Source organism: Clarias gariepinus, chromosome 9 (genome assembly GCF_024256425.1).
Source record: "Clarias gariepinus isolate MV-2021 ecotype Netherlands chromosome 9, CGAR_prim_01v2, whole genome shotgun sequence".
In the NCBI taxonomy this organism is placed as follows: Eukaryota; Metazoa; Chordata; class Actinopteri; order Siluriformes; family Clariidae; genus Clarias; species Clarias gariepinus.
In genome coordinates, this window is record NC_071108.1 from 19,704,286 (window position 1) to 19,721,636 (window position 17,351).

Genomic DNA, 17,351 nt, shown 5'->3' on the forward strand with positions numbered 1-17,351 from the left:
GAACCAAAGCTTAAAGGCCGCTCAAAGGCAGAGGAGGCTCACTGCGGTTTATGAAGAAAGATTGTTTTTGCAGGTTACAAATTATGTAAGCATTTTAGGGAGATTTAAAAATTATCTGGAGCTTTCTAGTCTTGTGTTTGTTTTATTGTATTGGAATGTGCAGTCATGTATAAGTACCCTCCTTTTAATTCTTTGTGTTTGTACAAAAACATAATAAAAATCATCTGATCATAGTGCGCCTTAGAATTAGACAAATACAACCTCAGATAAACAACAACATATGTTCATTGTCATTATTTTTTTAAGCATCTTTGAGAGTGACAAGGATGGATCGGATCAAGAATGAGTTCATCAGAGGGACAACCCACGTTAGATGTTTTGGAGATAAAGTCAGAGAGGCCAGATTGAGGTGGTTTGGACATGTTTAAAGGAGAGATTGTGAACATATTGGTAGAAGGATGCTGAGGTTGGAACTGCCAGGCAGGAGGTCTAGAGGAAGACCAAAGAGGAGATTTATGGATGTAATGAGAGAGGACATGAAGTTGGTTGGTGTGAGAGAAGAGGATGCAGAGGATAGGGTTAGGTGAAGGCAGATGATTCGCTGTGGCGACCAATTAAAGGGAACAGCTGAAAGACAAAGAAGAAGATAATCATTGTTATTGTTTTTTTAACAAAAGTGAAACCGAAAAGGAAAAACCATGCGAGCAGTACAAAGTACCCCCTTCCTGCTTCCACAGGGTTTAAGAGGACAAGTTGCAGACAGGTGCTGCTAATCATCAGACCTTGATTAATTGATCATCAGCAGGCGTGCAGATCTCTATAAAAGTAGTAGTTTTGGCAGTTTGCCTGTGTTTGTGGACACAATGTAAAAAAGAAATTCGATAAAGTTTACACAATGTTTTGAAAAATAAAATGCATCCAGGAAGCAGCAGTTCTGTGGGTCAGAATTCCTTGATGAGCGAGGTCAAAGGAGAATGAACACTCTTACGCTGACAGGAAGGATACACTAACACAAATACAATCTTTATAACTGTGGAGGAAAGAGAAATGCATTTTAGAATGGACAATGCATCGAACCTCAAAGGAATCCGAATCCGAATCCGCAGCGGCTTCCATTCCTGTAAGCCAAGATCAGGAATCTAAGGCTATTGTGGACACGGTAGATATTTTTTTCAACATTTTTTCTTGTTTTGTGGTGTTGTCCTCTGAACTAAAATAAATGTTAAATTACATCATCACTGGTATTCATGAATTTCTATAAGATTTAATTCCTGACTTTATCTACAGTATCATTAGTTTTTTGGTTGTTTAAACAACAGTGATGATATTCAGTATATCGCCGTAATACAGTGTTCTCATTACACTGTGCAACACAAAATAAATGTATTGCTTTTTGGGACAGTGTTAGTAGTGTGCATGATGACATGGAACTTTTCATAAGCATATTCCAAAAGCATGCAGCAAACACCTGGCTGAGGTGCCTGATTCTGTCACTTATCAGAAGAAAACTTATTCTTTTTTATGAAGTTAAAGGACTCGCCATGCATATAGTCTCGCCTCATACTCCGTACTGAATAATGCAGCCTTGTAAAACGACAGAATTCCAAGATCCTCTTGCTGTGTGACCGTTGCTGTTCATATACAGTCTGACTCAATTACCTTTAGATAATCCGTGATAAAATATTCTATTTATAAATGATCTTGTGTAAAAAAAGCAGGCTTGTTTAAGTCTGGTAAATGTACCCCAGGTACACTAGAGCTCCTGTATGCCAGTGCACTTTTGATGTAAAATGATTTCAAGTGGAGCTATATATGAAATAATACAATATTCTTGATTTTATGCAAGTCCATATTTCTTAACTGCCACATGCTTATGCAGTAGCTGACATCCCAAATTTTTGTTTAGAGAAAACGAGCAATAAAGCAATAAAATCCAAACACTGACTTGCTAGTCCACACATCCGTGCATAAGGTGGCAATCCGTCTCAGTTTTGCCATATTAGTTTTTTGTCCCATTGTTAAAATACTCAGTCTTCTACATTAATGCTGAGACTAGGATTAATGCTGCTCTTTGTTCTTACCTGAAGCTAATTATAGTTAAAGATGACATGCCTTCAGACAGCACCAGTGATTTGTCTTTTGACAGTTTTGAGACCTTCATGAGTGCTGAAAAAGGGAACGATACCTCTCGGTAAAATATGTATGACATCAAAAAGCCTTAAAGGTTATTATAAATTAATGAGTGGTGGGGATAGAGGAATAAAAAAAAAATCGCCTTATCTGGCTGGCTGCTGTTTTTTTATTTTATGTTTTCTTGACACCTTAATGTGAAGCCATGGCCGTATTTTACAGCTACATTCACACCCGTGGGACTTGAGCGGGCATCTATTAACAGTTATGCAACGGTACTGTAACAGCTGCTTTTGTTACCTTTTACCTTTTTTAACCGCAACATCAACCCCAGAATCATCAGTGAACATTTGGGCTTTACTAAAGCTTCATTAGACAAGGAGTTTGAATCCTTTGTAGGTTTACAGATACGGAACAGTTCCTCACTTCTGCTGTTATTCCCTTTACCTTCTTAACTTTTTAGTTTTTTGCTCATCACTAAAGTGACTCAAACTGTCGCCCCTGAACCCGTCACGGTAATGACGGAAGACACTGTACAAAATTGCCTTATTTATGGTGGTAATGTTAGCTGTCTGTTCCGGTGTCGCTTTCACTGGAGACGGCCCGATTGTGGCAGCCGCTCTGAAGTGAATTTGCTGAGCGACTACCTGGAAACATCAACAGTCATTAATTATGCAAAACTCGCCTCACCACAGGAGCCGACGAGCTGCTCGCTACGGCTGCGCAGGCTCCTATTAGAGTCAATGCGCTCTACAATGAGCCCCTGCTGCCTCCCTTCAAGGATTACACATACAGACACACATGTCCTCAGCCACAGCACCACACACAACAGGACGCATGTACGAAACGTTGTTCACTTTAGTGCAGCATACGCATGTACTTATTGGTCAGGTTGGTTCTCCCCCCATTCGGCCTCCCGATGAGGTTTTATTAAGTAGTCTGGTGTTTTAGGTAAAAATGAGAATAAGCACGTGCGCCATCTCTGCCTCAGCGCCTTCATCAGTCACAGTGCAATTCCCTCTCTCCCCTGTCGCTGCCACGCTTTATTTCACTTCTTTTTCTGGCCTCAGATTGTCTGTGTTCTGCTATTTTTTGCTAAGATGTAAAAGGGAAGAGAATGTGACAGACTTGACACATAATATTTCACACACACAGAAGGCCAGGGCGGGAGGGGTAGGAAGTGTTTCTCATCTAGGCGTTTTTTTTTATTTGGGAGGGAGTTTGGGGATATAAGATAGAAATGTGTCTGTCACCACATCTTGCCTGGAAAGCCATCATAAAAGATTTTGTAGAGTTAAAAAGAAAAAAAAGATTGTTATTCACGTTTTCTTATCTAATCTGATTGATCATAAAAAAATTAAGTGCACGTGTGTTTTTGTACGTGTGTATGTGTGTGTTTTTGTACGTGTGTGTGTGTGTGTGAGGTACATGATGTCCTCTCCTCCTTCTGTCTTTTGTGTTCTGGGAGCCACTTGTGGGTTTTTCCCCTGTTAAGCGGATGCTCTGTTGGCATGATGTCCCGTTACACTGAAACAAAGACAACGTTGACACTGGTAATTAATTAGGCTATTATGCCTTCTGCAATGATAATTGCCTGGCTGGAAAGTCACCAGCTTTGTGAGAGAGAGGAGAACCATGCCAAGCAAGATCCATCCATCACAATGCAAACCCCCTGTCCCTGTCTCTTTCCTTCTTTCTTCTTTTCTCTCTATCTCTTCACACCTCGAACTTCAACTGGCACTGACTACATTCTTAAAATGGATGAGGACTGTAGTACGATACACACAGAGAACCTACAGTATGTGCCAATAGTAACAGTACAGTCTTGATAGCGCGACAGTATTTGGGGGGTACTTGTGTATACTCTTGCGCTCCTCAGAGGGTAGGTAAAGGTGAATGATTTCCGGTAGTGCTCAGCTCTCTACCACATCATTGCGAACATTATTTAATTATTTAATCGCAAAAAGCTGCACTTCATTAAAGGCAATATGAACATAATTGGGAATTTGTGTAGGGTTTGTTAATAATTCAAGTGTTTGTTAATCTTTGTATTATTTTGAGTTGCTACATAAATATTGGCAAATGTCCCCTTAATGAGATCACTTGTCCAGTTATTTGGTATTGGCTTAAAGAAATACATTTGAAGGAAAAAAGATTCAATTAATATAGTTGCATATCGCAGTCTTAATCACAATCTCAATATACAGTACTGTATGTCAAAATGAATGTGATTTTTTTTTTAATTTATTTATTATATAACCAATATAATCACTGTTTTCTTTCAATTAATGTATTTTATAAAACACACTCTGAATCCATCTTCTCAGAATTCTACAGCTTGCACAGGTCTAAGATACTGTATCTCCATGTCAGAGTTCGTTTATTACTTCTAATGTTTATAATTGCTGCTCTGCTGGGAAAAGAGGCTTTTTTGAAACAGCTCTTTTGAACTGCAAAGACCCCAAATCAATTCTCTAGGTATGGTCTTTTGTCTGGTTCGTGCTCCCCTCACCACTTTTTTACCTTTTCTTGACTCACATCTTGTTTTTTTTTTTCTCTGGCTTTAAGGGCATAAGGTTAGAGGATCAGAACGAAGTTTTGTGGGGCTTCATGAAGACTCCAGTGACGGGGTTTAGAGGCTTTGAGCAGGATTTGACAACAATGTCACTGCAAGGAGGGTGGATCAGGAAAACCTTTTGATCTGGGTTTAATGACTCACTCTGCTATGGATTTGTGGCTGTACCTGCACCTGAAGATGACCTGCCAGCTAATAATGAAGGTTGAAAACATGCAACGTGTAACTATAACGACGTGTAGTCGTTCTGTGATTGAGAACTGCGGTGGAACCATTAAGTCAGACTCTAAAAAAAAAGTCTTTCTTTTAGTCTGTAAGATATTGGATCTTCTCTCCAGCAAAGAAAATATGCCTGAGGATCTGCGAGATGAGGTGATGGCATTCGTTTGTTGTGCTTACAGCTCACTTAAAGATCATTTTAAAAAGAGATATTTCAATTTAAACAATTAAATCCATAAAAAAAAACCTTTATGGACTTATTTGTCCATTTATAACAATTTGGCCCTTGTTAAACAATTTGGCCCTTGTTAAGCTGTTAAAAGCTGTTTCCGCTTTTAACAGCTGCTTTCAACAGATCAACTTCAAGAACTGACTGTTCACTTGCTGCCCTTGTACAGTAAATGAGATGATCAGTGTCATTCACTTCAACATTTAGTAGTTTTAATGTTATATCTGATTGGTGTAGCTTACTAAAATGGTGGTTAAGGGACCTTTTCTACATTCATGATTTATATTTTTTCTACAGATTTTAGCTGGTGTGTAGTCGTAACCCTGTACACAGGCAGTTCCAAATATACATGTACAGTATTTGGACAGAAGCACAATAGAGTCCACTATGGTATAATAGAAATGAAGCATTCAAGATGTGATTGAAGTGTGAGTTAAAGACAGCTTTAAACAAAAAGAAACGCAGTAATCTAGTCCCCCATTCCCAGAGGCTCAAAAGTAATTGGTCAAGCTGACATCATTACGAATATAAGAAATATTTTTAATACTTGGATGCAAATTATTTGCAGTTAATGACTGACTGAAGTCTGAAACCCTGTCATTGGCTGAGCTCTTTAAGCACAATGCATTCCTTTGCTTTAAGAAGCTCTTGGGTTGCTTTCACATCATACCTTGTTTTATTACCTATCTGTACTGAGAAGTGTCATCCTTTCAGTTTTGTAGCATTTCACTGAATGCTACTTCTATCGGCAATTGCATCATCAATAAACACCAGTGACCCAGTTCCACTGGCAGTCATACATGCTCATGTCATAGCGCTGCCTCTAATATGTGTGACAGATGATGTGTTATGCTCCTGAGTCTTTCCTTTCCTTCTCAATATTCTTCTCTTCTCATAATTCTGGTACAAGGTAAACTGTATCGTCTGTCCAAATAATCTTCTAGCAGAACTGGACAGGTTTTTGGGTATTTTCAACCATAGTTGTATCCGGTGTTTTTGTTTGAATGCTTCCAGTAATTTGCATTTTGAGGGGAAACCTATTAACATTGATGGTGTCTTTTGATTACCAAAAAAGTGGCAAAATGGGCCCGTGAGGGCAGCAGCTCCTGCAAGCTTCCTCCACAGCACCTCTTGTGATCGGCCAAACTGGCTCCTCCTAGATTTCATTAGTGTGGCGGCAGGCGGGTACAGTATCTCCCGGACACTCCTCACCTGGGCGGCTTTCCCGGCTGGCACTGGAAGCCTTGTTGTGGAACACACAGCAGCCCTTTCTCCTTCGGTCAGGGCAGGGTCATAAAATCAAGCTCTGTTTGAGAGCATCAGTGCCGGGGGGTGTCCAGCAGTGTTCGCGGCTGTCCTCAGTGCGGCGAGGAAAGGCACCTTTCCATCTGTGCCTTAGAAGTCCCAAGTTCAGAGAGCAGCATGCTTCTCGCATGCCGCTCCTTGTGCTTTTAGCGTCCACCATGTGACTCTGCTGGTTCTTTCCAGGTCCGAATAAACATTCAGACAGCTCGACAGCCCCTGTGATCCATTCCCCGCCGTGTTTTATAGCGTGTGGAGAAGATTAACCACCAGCCGGTGTCCATTCCTGCAGCCCCGCCCCCCTCACACACCTGCAGAAGGGGGTGAGTGAGGAGCGATAGGAGATTTAGGCGCACACCACTGTGTATACACTGGGGGAAATAAGTATTTGAGTATTTCTTTATGTATTTATATATAAATACAGGGTTTATAATTTTTATTATAGGTTTATGGTACAGGATAGACAGAATATCAAGCAAAAATCCAGAAAAAGCACACAATACAAATGTTATAAATCTATTTGCATTTCAGTGAGGGAAATAAGTATTTGATCCTCAAGTGAAACATGACTTGGTACGTGCTGGAGAAACACTTGTAAGGTAAGACTTTTCTTGTAGTTGGTTAGCAGGTTTGCGAACATCTCAGGACGCATTTTAATCCACTATTCTTTACAGATTTTCTCTTACTTTTTAAGATTTCTTGCCTGCCGCTTGGCAACTCAAAGTTTCGTCTCTCTCCATAAATTGTCTGTAGGATTATGGTCTAAAGACTCGCCAGACCACGACCTTATTGTGATTCTTCTTGAGCCACTCTTGTGTTGCCTTGCCAGTATGTTTTGGGTCATTGTCATGCTGGAAGACCCATCCACAACCCATCTTCAGGAGGTTCTCGTCCAAAGTGTTACAATACATGGCCCGTCCATTAACCCTTCAATGCACCAAAGTCAGTCTGTACCCTTAGCATGAAACCTGCCCTAAAGCATGATGTTTCCACCTCTATGGTTGACTGTAGGCATGGTGTTCCTGGGGTCAAAGTCAGCATTTTTTTCCTCCAAAAACAGAGTGTCAAGTTGATGCCTAAGCTCAATTTTGGTCTCACTTTATCCCAATCCTTCTGTTCATTGGCAAACATCTGTTCATTGGGCCTGTACATGTGCATTCTTGAGTAGGGGAGACCTTGCTGCACTGATTTCAATCCTTGGCGCCATATCATGTTAGCTATGTTTTGTTTGGTGACTGTGGTCCCAACTGCCTTGAGATCATTCAGAGAAAATCTGCAAGGGATCAAACACTTATTTCCCCCACTGTATATACTGTATATACTGTACACAGACTATTCGAAATTGAGATATAGCAATTTAAGTAACAGCAGTGCAAAAAGTGAGTGGTGCAGGACTGAGATGTAATAATCAATGCTGATTAGGGTACATTAGAGTAGATACCTAAATATGACTGTGAACAGGGAGTCTGTTATTAATAAGAGTCACTTGTATAACCAATGATAAGTAGTGGATAAAGAACCATCCGACCAGCGAGTTTAGAAAGCCAACTACAGATTCAGCTTTGTTGTCAACCTTATTCAGTTGTGTGGCATCCCTGTTTTTGAGGTTCTCTTTAAAACACACTACAACATAACTACTACTACAGCGTAAGATCTGACCTAGAATGCAAGAAGCTAAATTTAAGGCAGAAGGAAGACTTATAAGCAAATAGTGTTAATTTCAGTTCCAGAGCATTCCAGATCACAAGCTAAACAATGTTTCGAATCTAGTTGATGTACTGATGTACTGACTTGTCAACTTATGGATGGCTCTGAAATTATTACGAAAGTTATGAATTTGTTCTGAATGTTCAGTGTTGCACTTGTACATTGCTGTTACAGTTGTTTAAAGACAGTGACATTTGGCATATATACTGACCAGAAAATACATGTATTTGTGGGTGACGATGATCAGCAGATTACACACTCCAGGGCTGTTTTGACCTACATTATAAGCCATACTTGTATTATATGATCTCAATTAGACAACAAATATAAAAGCCACTGAGAAATCTACTGTAAATACAAGTTTTAAGTCACTGTCAACATTTAGTTAGTGTATCCAGTTAACATTTATGCGCAGGTTGTTCATTTTGTGTACAGGGGCCAGTGTTAAACCTAAACGTTATTAAGATTCTACTAAGAAATGGATACCAATGTGTGGAGTTCTACATTGTGCTAGATTATGTGTTGGAAATGACGGTCAACATTCATAGTGTCATCTAGTTGCTAGGGTTGAAAGGAAGAGTTATTTAAACTTCCACATGTCATTGACTGCATCTCTTATAATTGAACAAGAAAGATGTTCAAAATTCTAAGTGCCGCCTTCTACAGCATTCCATTAACACAGCTAGACAAAGTATGGTGTCCTGATTGCTCTGATTGCCTACATCTTATCATGTCTATAAAGTCATCAGTTACACCTGATGGTTCTGCAGAAGTGAGAATGATATTAAAGTTGTACCCTATCGCAGCCGTCCAAAAAGCTCAGAAATGGTCATCTCACAGCAATTACTCTTCACATCTATACTAACAGTGTTAAAAATAAGAAATAAATAAATAGAAAAATGGCAGATGCCCATTTCACACCACTAAACAAAATGCTGCCAGCAAGTCAAGATAATCAGTTGAAGGTTGCATTCTGCAGAACTGCTACTTCGTTCTTTCAGGATCTTGAACTGTATCCACTCCATCCCCACTAGTCCTTCAGATTCATTACCTAATCAAATGTGCTATTTAAAAAAAAAATGTCTACAACACAAGGAGTATGGTCGGGTGGCTGAATACCTGTGAATAACAGACAGTAATCGGGTTTATTGATTTAAGTAAAAGCTTTTAACCAAGCTAGCTGCAGACCCAAGTGTTGGAATACCACTGGATGAATTTCATTTAAATCATGTATTTCATTTACACCTAATAATTATGTATTTGTTAAGAGAATAAAGTAACTTTTTTTTGTCAGTGCCCACAATAAAATATCAATAGAAATAAACAAAAGATAATTAGGAGTAAGTCAATCTTAACAGTGGTCTTCTAGAATACACTGCTTAAAAAATATTAACATATCATTACGAATAGCTCTAATCTTAAAAAAGGAAAAAAGTGGGCCAAAATCCCTCCTGCAGTGTGTCCAAACCTGGTGAAGACCTACAGGAACCGTTTGACCTCTGTAATTGTTAACAACAGCTTCTGTACCGAATATTTTTTTTTTTTTACTAAAGTGATTAAATACTTATTTGACACAGTAATTCACAAATTGTTTAAAAATCATACAATGTGATTTCCGGATTTTTCTTTTTAGATTCTGTCTCTCACAGTGGAAATGCACCTATGCTGAAAATTGTAGACCCCTCCATGATTTCTAAGTAAGAAAACTTGCAAAATCACAGGGTGATCAAATACTTATTGACCTCACTGTACATACCTACTTTATTCATCCCCATGCGGAAATAAATTAGTAGTAAGTAAATTAACAAAAGCACTGTAAAACGCTCCATCCGAGATCAACTATTACTGTTAGATTCTGTAAGTTTCACTCTCAACAATTTCCTGAGTGTTAGCTTCAGCTTTATGAAGTGGAAAGCCTACTGTAAAGTGTTGTGCCTCCTGGTTAATGATGCAAAGTGCACAGTGAGTCCTAAATATGAATAGTTAATTTTAACAAATGTCTCACAGTACACACAGCACAATAAATAAACAAGCTGTGACCAGTTTTACACTATGCATTAAATCCTCATCAGTTATTCTTTGAGGTCTGTATCGGTACAGATACCTATTTTCCACTACAGCACCTAGGCATTCTGTGATCCAGCATTATCAGATCATCATCAATTCATACAGTAAGAGTAGGACAATATATATATATATATATATATGTATATGTAATTTTCTCATGTGAGTGTTTATGGGGGAATTGCATTTGAAAAGCTTAGCACATGGTTCGAGGGCATACTATGTGCCCTCCGAGTGCACAAGTGCCAGAATAACCAAGCTGGATGGCACACAGTGGTGTGTTTTGTGTGTGTGTGCTTGCACATACATGTGTGTGTGTGACAGACTTGCTGATTGGAATTGACATAAGGAGTAGATGTGTGTCAGCTCTCTGACTGCTCATTTCACCCAATTCCTTAGAGACTGTAGCCACAGTTTAGACTTGGCACAGCTTGTGCACTTTAAGAAAATATCTAAACATGTGTGCACACACTCGAGTACATGAAAACCGTTTTGTAACCAATACATATTTATAAAGTGCTTGTTACTTTAAAAGAAAGCATCACCAAATAAATCATTTACTTTACATGTATTTATTATTCCTGTCTCGTTGTTGTTTTTAGTCTACCTGGAAGAAACACTAGGTTTTTTTGGTCAATTAAGCCTCTTAAGACTATTGAGATGAGCCTTGATTTCAGTATTACATTGCTGTAAATAAAGCCATTTTCCATTACTTGTCCAAGACATATTTTTCCATCCCAGGATGATAAAGTAACCCAGTTGGACAGAGGAACCATCCAATCTGGCACCATGCCTCAGCTTTTAAATTACCATTTCCTAGATTGTCGTGATTGGTAGGCCCACTACTCATACCAGGTCTTATGTCAGTATATCATAGTCTTGCTCTTGCATATCAATAAATGTTATGGCATAACTTTTAGACCTGTTTCATGTCAAAAGTGATCTGTACATGTTACTACTGTAGGTCTGACAGAAACAAACTGCTAGAAGATTAACAAGAATGAGTGCATGTCAGAAAGAGACTAGTGTTCGTGTGGTCTGAAACCAGACTCCTTCTCCAGACCTGACATAACACATCTCAGTGTGAGCGCTAAAAACTGATAATTCACTATGATAATTGCATAATCACCAGTTGTAGTAATTATAATTGATGAGTGCATAATTGCTAATTGCTAGTCTTTTGGGGAGCCTTTCTAACTCTGCCTCTCACTCTCTATGCTCTGTCTCTGTTCTTTGGGTTTCTCTCTCTCTCTCTCTCTCTCTCTCTCTCTCTCTCCCCCCTTCCCTCCATCTTTTAAACTTCCTCATCATGCTTTCCCTGTTTTTAACCCACCCAGTGTATTAAAAGGCCAACACAACATTGATTTATTTATTTTTGAGTGTCTTCTATCTTCTGCCATAACCAGTCCAGAATCTCTCCCTCTCTCCCTCTCTTTTCCCCCTCCTCCTGTCTCATTCACACGAACAGGCACAGACTCACTTGAGCCATTACTGTTAACAGTATCAAATGAAGAATGGGATCAGATCTTTAGCGCTTTTCATTGTCACTCATTTGAGTTCCCAACTAATTGGACATTAGAGAAAATGACTGCTGAGTGTGTTTTATGTAAAACTAATTATTCTTTTTCACCTCGGAAACTTGGCATGTGCTAGTTTTTGGCACTGTTAGGAGCCATAAGTGTTAAAAAGTTATCTGTCCTTTGAAGCCAGAATTAGCAGCCATAAGAAATTACCATTTTGGTGTATTTTCTCGCTGCCTAGAGAAAGAACTTGCTGTAATTTTCCTGTGAAGTGAGTAGCAATTTGTCAAAACAACTTTAAATGAATGAATCCTCTAGAAAAGGACCAGTGACATTTTACTTTGACCTATAGCAGACAAAGACATTTTTATCCGTTCGCAGTAAAAGCAGAGTAGGACATTGTAAATTTGTACGTGTGTGGCATTATCTGTGTACAGTACATCTCAGACCTGTAAGAGTTCTAAAAAACAATAACTTTTAAAGTTAAATTCATCAAAGCATCAATATGATTGTAAATCTGAACACGGGGAATAAACGAGTCTGGCTTTGATTAATTGGAATAATCATTTATAACAAACAAAACGAGCTGTTGTTTGAGGTCTGAAAATGGTGTATAAACAAATGTGCATCTAATTTAGTAAATTGTCATATGAACCCAAAATTTCATCTGATCGATAGTAAGGTCACTCTACTAGTCCCTTGGTTACATTATCGCATTGCCCAGGTAACTGGTTTAATGATGGAAAATTCATTGTATCGATACAATATGAAATGATAATCTCTTGATGTATTATCGATACAGCCAAGCTAAGTATTTCCATTTGATTTAAATATTCACCATATTAAAAGTATAATAATGAAAACGATCATGTAGTATATTTGTCTTTTACAGTCCTCTGTTTTTATTAAAAACAATTCTGTTCAGAGCATGAGAAAAAGTTTCTTAAATGATAATTTAATTTATGGACGGGGGTTAGGTGAGGCAAGACCTACTGTATATATCACACATAAAAAGTAATTCTCCCCTACACTAACTGTGGCACTTATAGCTGCTAATGATTGTTTTTTTTATCTTTAATGATTGTTAACTTTTTTATCGGAGGAGAAATCCTTGTCCACTCTTCTTTGCCAAATTCGTTCCGACACCTCCATGTGACGTCAGTTCGAATCAGGACTTTGACTAAATCATTCCAAACTTTAATTTAGTTTTGTTTGATTCATTTCCACCCAGAGGTGGATTTGCTCTTTCTGTGCACGTTACAATGCTTCATGTTACAATGCTTCCGTCTTGCAACTTTTCCATGGATGCTATTTTTACCCCAGTCTCTTTCGAATAGTGGAATCATGAGTATAGATTTTATCCGAGGTAAACAAGTCCTGCTGTTCTCTGGGTTCTATTGTGACTCCGAGTATGAGTTTTTAGAACTCTCCTAGATGAATTATTGTAAATGATGTTTAGTTTTTACAGGGATGGCAGTGATCACGCATGGGTGTGTTTTTGTTGAATTGAAGCCAATTAATATTTACATTTGGTTTATTTGTTTACTGAGTAACTTAGGGGCAGATATTTTGTGTGGTTTGCCTTTGAAGCATAGACAACATGAAGAGACCACTATCCGTCATCTAGTACCAGCGCCGACAGCATCAATAGTCACACTTTACTTCCATGCTTATCTCCTCTGAAACTATTCATGGGAATTTCACCAAACATTCACAGAAACTTTATTAGGAAGCATACATGTGCACTAGCTATTTCATTTTCCAATTACATCACCTTTCCCTTTACAGCATTAAAACAATGTTGCTTGTTCAGTGGAAAGGTGACAAGGTGTCTAAGACTGGGCCAGTTGGTGTTGGATAACTTTTTAAAAAATATATAATTTAAATGCTTTATTAAATGTTCATTCAAAACTAAAACAAGTGTGAAAAATACACAAAAAAGAGGCAATCAGAAGAGAAAGTGCTTGTTTTTGTATAGTTACAACTTGCGGCTACAATTCTATTAATTATACAGTATATCTAATTCAGTTGCGTTATTTAAACACTGGCTCCAATCTGTGCAACCCATTCATGTTCTATACAGTTTATCCTGTGTAGGATTGCAGAGAACTTGGGGCACAAGACAGGGACAACTTGTATGGGGTACTAATTTAACATAGACTCGTGTATTATAATAATAATAATAATAATAATATTAGTAAACCTCCTTATAGCAATTTTTTTAGTTCTATACAGACAAAATGCCCATAATTTTTCATTGTTAATAATAATAATAGTAATAATAATAATAATAATAATAAATGTTTGCCAGAATTTCCCTCATGTATATTTTATTCAAAATATTCTTTAAAAAAAACAAATACAATTGTGGAGCCCGTATTGTGAATTGAAGGTGACCATTGTGTTGTTAAAACAGCCCTCATCTAAACAAGAAAATAAGGGCTGAAATAGGCCTTGATTTTGAGTTCTTGATTGATGGAAGTCAAAAACAGCAACAAGACAGGTTCAGCTAGCATGCCTTCTCCATAAGTCTCTACCTAACATTTACAGCCAGGGATGGGAGTCACCAGTTACCACCCCATGCAATATGACAACACTGAGGTAACAGTTAAATTTGTATTACGATTCAGAATTTTATTAATATCCCGATTTAATATAAAATTTTGGTCTCTGCTTTTGTTATAATTTTAAGAACTTAAACCTTTTATAAAAGTTGTCTGGACTCAAAAGGTTTATACCATTATCTTTGTTCAAAAGCTTCAAACTGAACTTAACATTAATTAAATGTGGCCCATTGCTTATAACATCAGTTTTCTCACTAAAAAACCAAGGGCAGCATTTAAACAATAGAAAATAACATCAAAACAACAGAGTTTAAAATTTAATTGAATTAAATTAAACACAAAGCTATGCGAATTGTTTAGCGTACACCATTAAACACTGTAAAGAAACAATAATGTCTTTCCATCTCCAATGTCTCCCAAGTCTCAAAACTAAAGTTAACAGTAAGCACGTGTTGATTACAGTAGTTGTGGCCATGCGGGTGTGTGCAGCTTCTTACATCAGCACACGCGCGTGATTTTTCAAAACAAATTTGCGCTCGCAGTGTTTTGAGACTGGTGTAAGTGTGTGTAATGAGTTGAGTCTGAGACTTTTTCACTCTCAGAAAAAAGGCAGATTTTAGATAATATAACGTTATAAAATGCATTTCCGCGGCGCCACTCGGAAGCTTGTGCACTCTACAATCAGCTGATCACTTGTCACGGCCGATCACACTGAAAACAAGCCAATTCTGCTCACTGCACGATTGACCAGTGCATCTCCTTTGGAAAAGAGGAAAAATAACAAATATGTACACATATGTAGATATAGCAGTATAACCAGTTTTGAGTTAAGACAGTTTTGTCTCCATGTGCATCAGGCGAAGACAAGAGGAAATTGTCCAACATTGCTTTGATAAGTTACTGAGGGTCAAAAGCAAACCTCCCTAAATAAATTATTTTGTAACTTGCTATGCAGTGTATCTTATTTAGTGTTCTTTTTAAACCCATATGTGAACAATACGTAGCAATTACTATATTTGTTATGAATAAAAGTATACATATATCTATATAAATAGAAAACTACCTGGAAAGAATTTAATAAAACTTTAGGTACCTGGATATCTGCCTAAAGTTTAACCTGCACTATATGTAAAATCTAAATGTTAAGTAAAAGCGATTTTATGACCAGTTACCTTAAAATAAGCTACTAATAAGCTACTTGCTCGATGTAAACAAACACCTGCACCAATAGATACTAATTAGAAAAGCTAAACTGAATATTTTTTACTGGGATTAGTTGATATTTTAACGCGCTGCAGTTGTTGTAAGACTTACTAATTAAACATTATCCAATCTATATTTTCGATTTCTCATCTGTTATTCACTGTCCGATTATCAAACAGGGAGTTTATTTGGCTAAATACACGAATACAAAATTTTATTTGTTTGTACTGTATTAATAGGTTAGGCAGAGAGTTCTGTCGTACAGAAATACAGGCAGAGACGCACATGGGCTTTAACCTCAAATAATAATATCACTGATTACATTAAAGCTGATCAGTTTATTTTTAGCTTTATTTTTATTTTTACCTTTTAACTCCTCCTTCAAACTCTTTTCCCGTCAGTGACGGGTGCTTTAGCTAGTTCGTAATATTTTTATCACTAGATTAATTAGTGTTCGCAGTTATGCTGCTTGCTGCATGGAATAGCTAATTAGACTGATCAGGTGCAGACTCTTTATAACACCTTGTCTCTCTGTGTCTGGATCATACTATCTTGCTTACATGCGTTTATACTGTACTGTAGGTTCTTGTTTTGTTATCTCGGCATGTGGTGGCTCAGTGCTGATGTAGCAAACAAATGCGATGCCCTGGAAATAGAGGAAAAGTGAGAGACAGCTAGAGCAAAGAAGATAAAAAAAAAAAGAACAGAGAAACACTATTGCACTCAGACAGGGAAAGCAGGAGACTATTGTATCTGTATCGATTGGTGTAGTGCCTCTCCATTTTAACATGAACTCCATGAAGCAGCAGTGAGCTGGAGTATTGGCAGGCTCTTATCTTTAAAATATTTTAGTGAGCATGATGCTGGCATTATGGAACTCCAGGGACAACAGCTCTTTACTGTAAATCTAAATCCCCCCACTCTTTCACATTCGCTCTCTTTTCCATATAGTTTTATCATATTGAATTTCTCCTTTGAGCCACTAACATAGCATTCATTTTATATTTTATCTTAATAGATTACTTTTTTTTATTTTTCTATTGTTACTTGTAACATAAAATAGTCATTAAAATATATTTAGTTGGGCACCTTTTTTGATGGTTGATCATATATCCTTTTAGTTTACTTAACCCAAGTCATTTAGTCTGGTACAATAAGATCTTTTTTTTTGTTTTATTTTTATTTACATGAACAAGATGGAATTTAACTTCACACCAGACTTACACAATCAAGAAAGACTTAAATACAGTGAGCTCAACTAAGTATTTTACTCTTGTTAAGGATAAAGTGTAAAAGAAAATGGTATTAAAGTGGCTTTGACCTTGTTTATTAATTTCATGCTAAAAATGATAATCTAATCTCTGGCATTTATACTGATATAAAATGATAATCATATTTTTCATTATTATTTTATTTTTTGATTAAGATCACATAGTGATTATCCATTACTTTCAGAGAAAAAAAATATGAGGTGTTGCAAAAGCCTTTTCTTTTTTTTTTTTTTTAACATGGAGAAGATTGGAGAAAACAATATAATGACCTTTTCTTTCATGCAGTCACATAGTTTTGAGGAGTTTGCTAGCTGTTACAGGAAACTTGACCCAGGTTCAAGGTCAGATTTGACAAAAATTAAGCTTTTTCACAACTGACCCCCAAAGAACGTGGGCCATTTGTGATGTTTTCCTGAAATGGCTCTGGGACTCTCTGGAATTTATGAAATATCAGGAGATGAAAATGAAAATGAAAAGATGGCTCCTTCTGCCAAAAAAGTACAATGGTTAGACCTGCTGGCAGGGCAGTGATATAATGCATGCAACCAAATCTACAAAGACATGGTT

The 17,351-nt window shown here is 37.5% G+C and overlaps 1 protein-coding gene across 3 annotated transcripts in view; it reads left to right on the forward strand.

Moving 5' to 3' along the window:
- Positions 1 to 17,351, forward strand: part of cux2b (cut-like homeobox 2b) — a 118,925-nt gene that overhangs the window by 58,404 nt on the left and 43,170 nt on the right. The window lies entirely within an intron of this gene.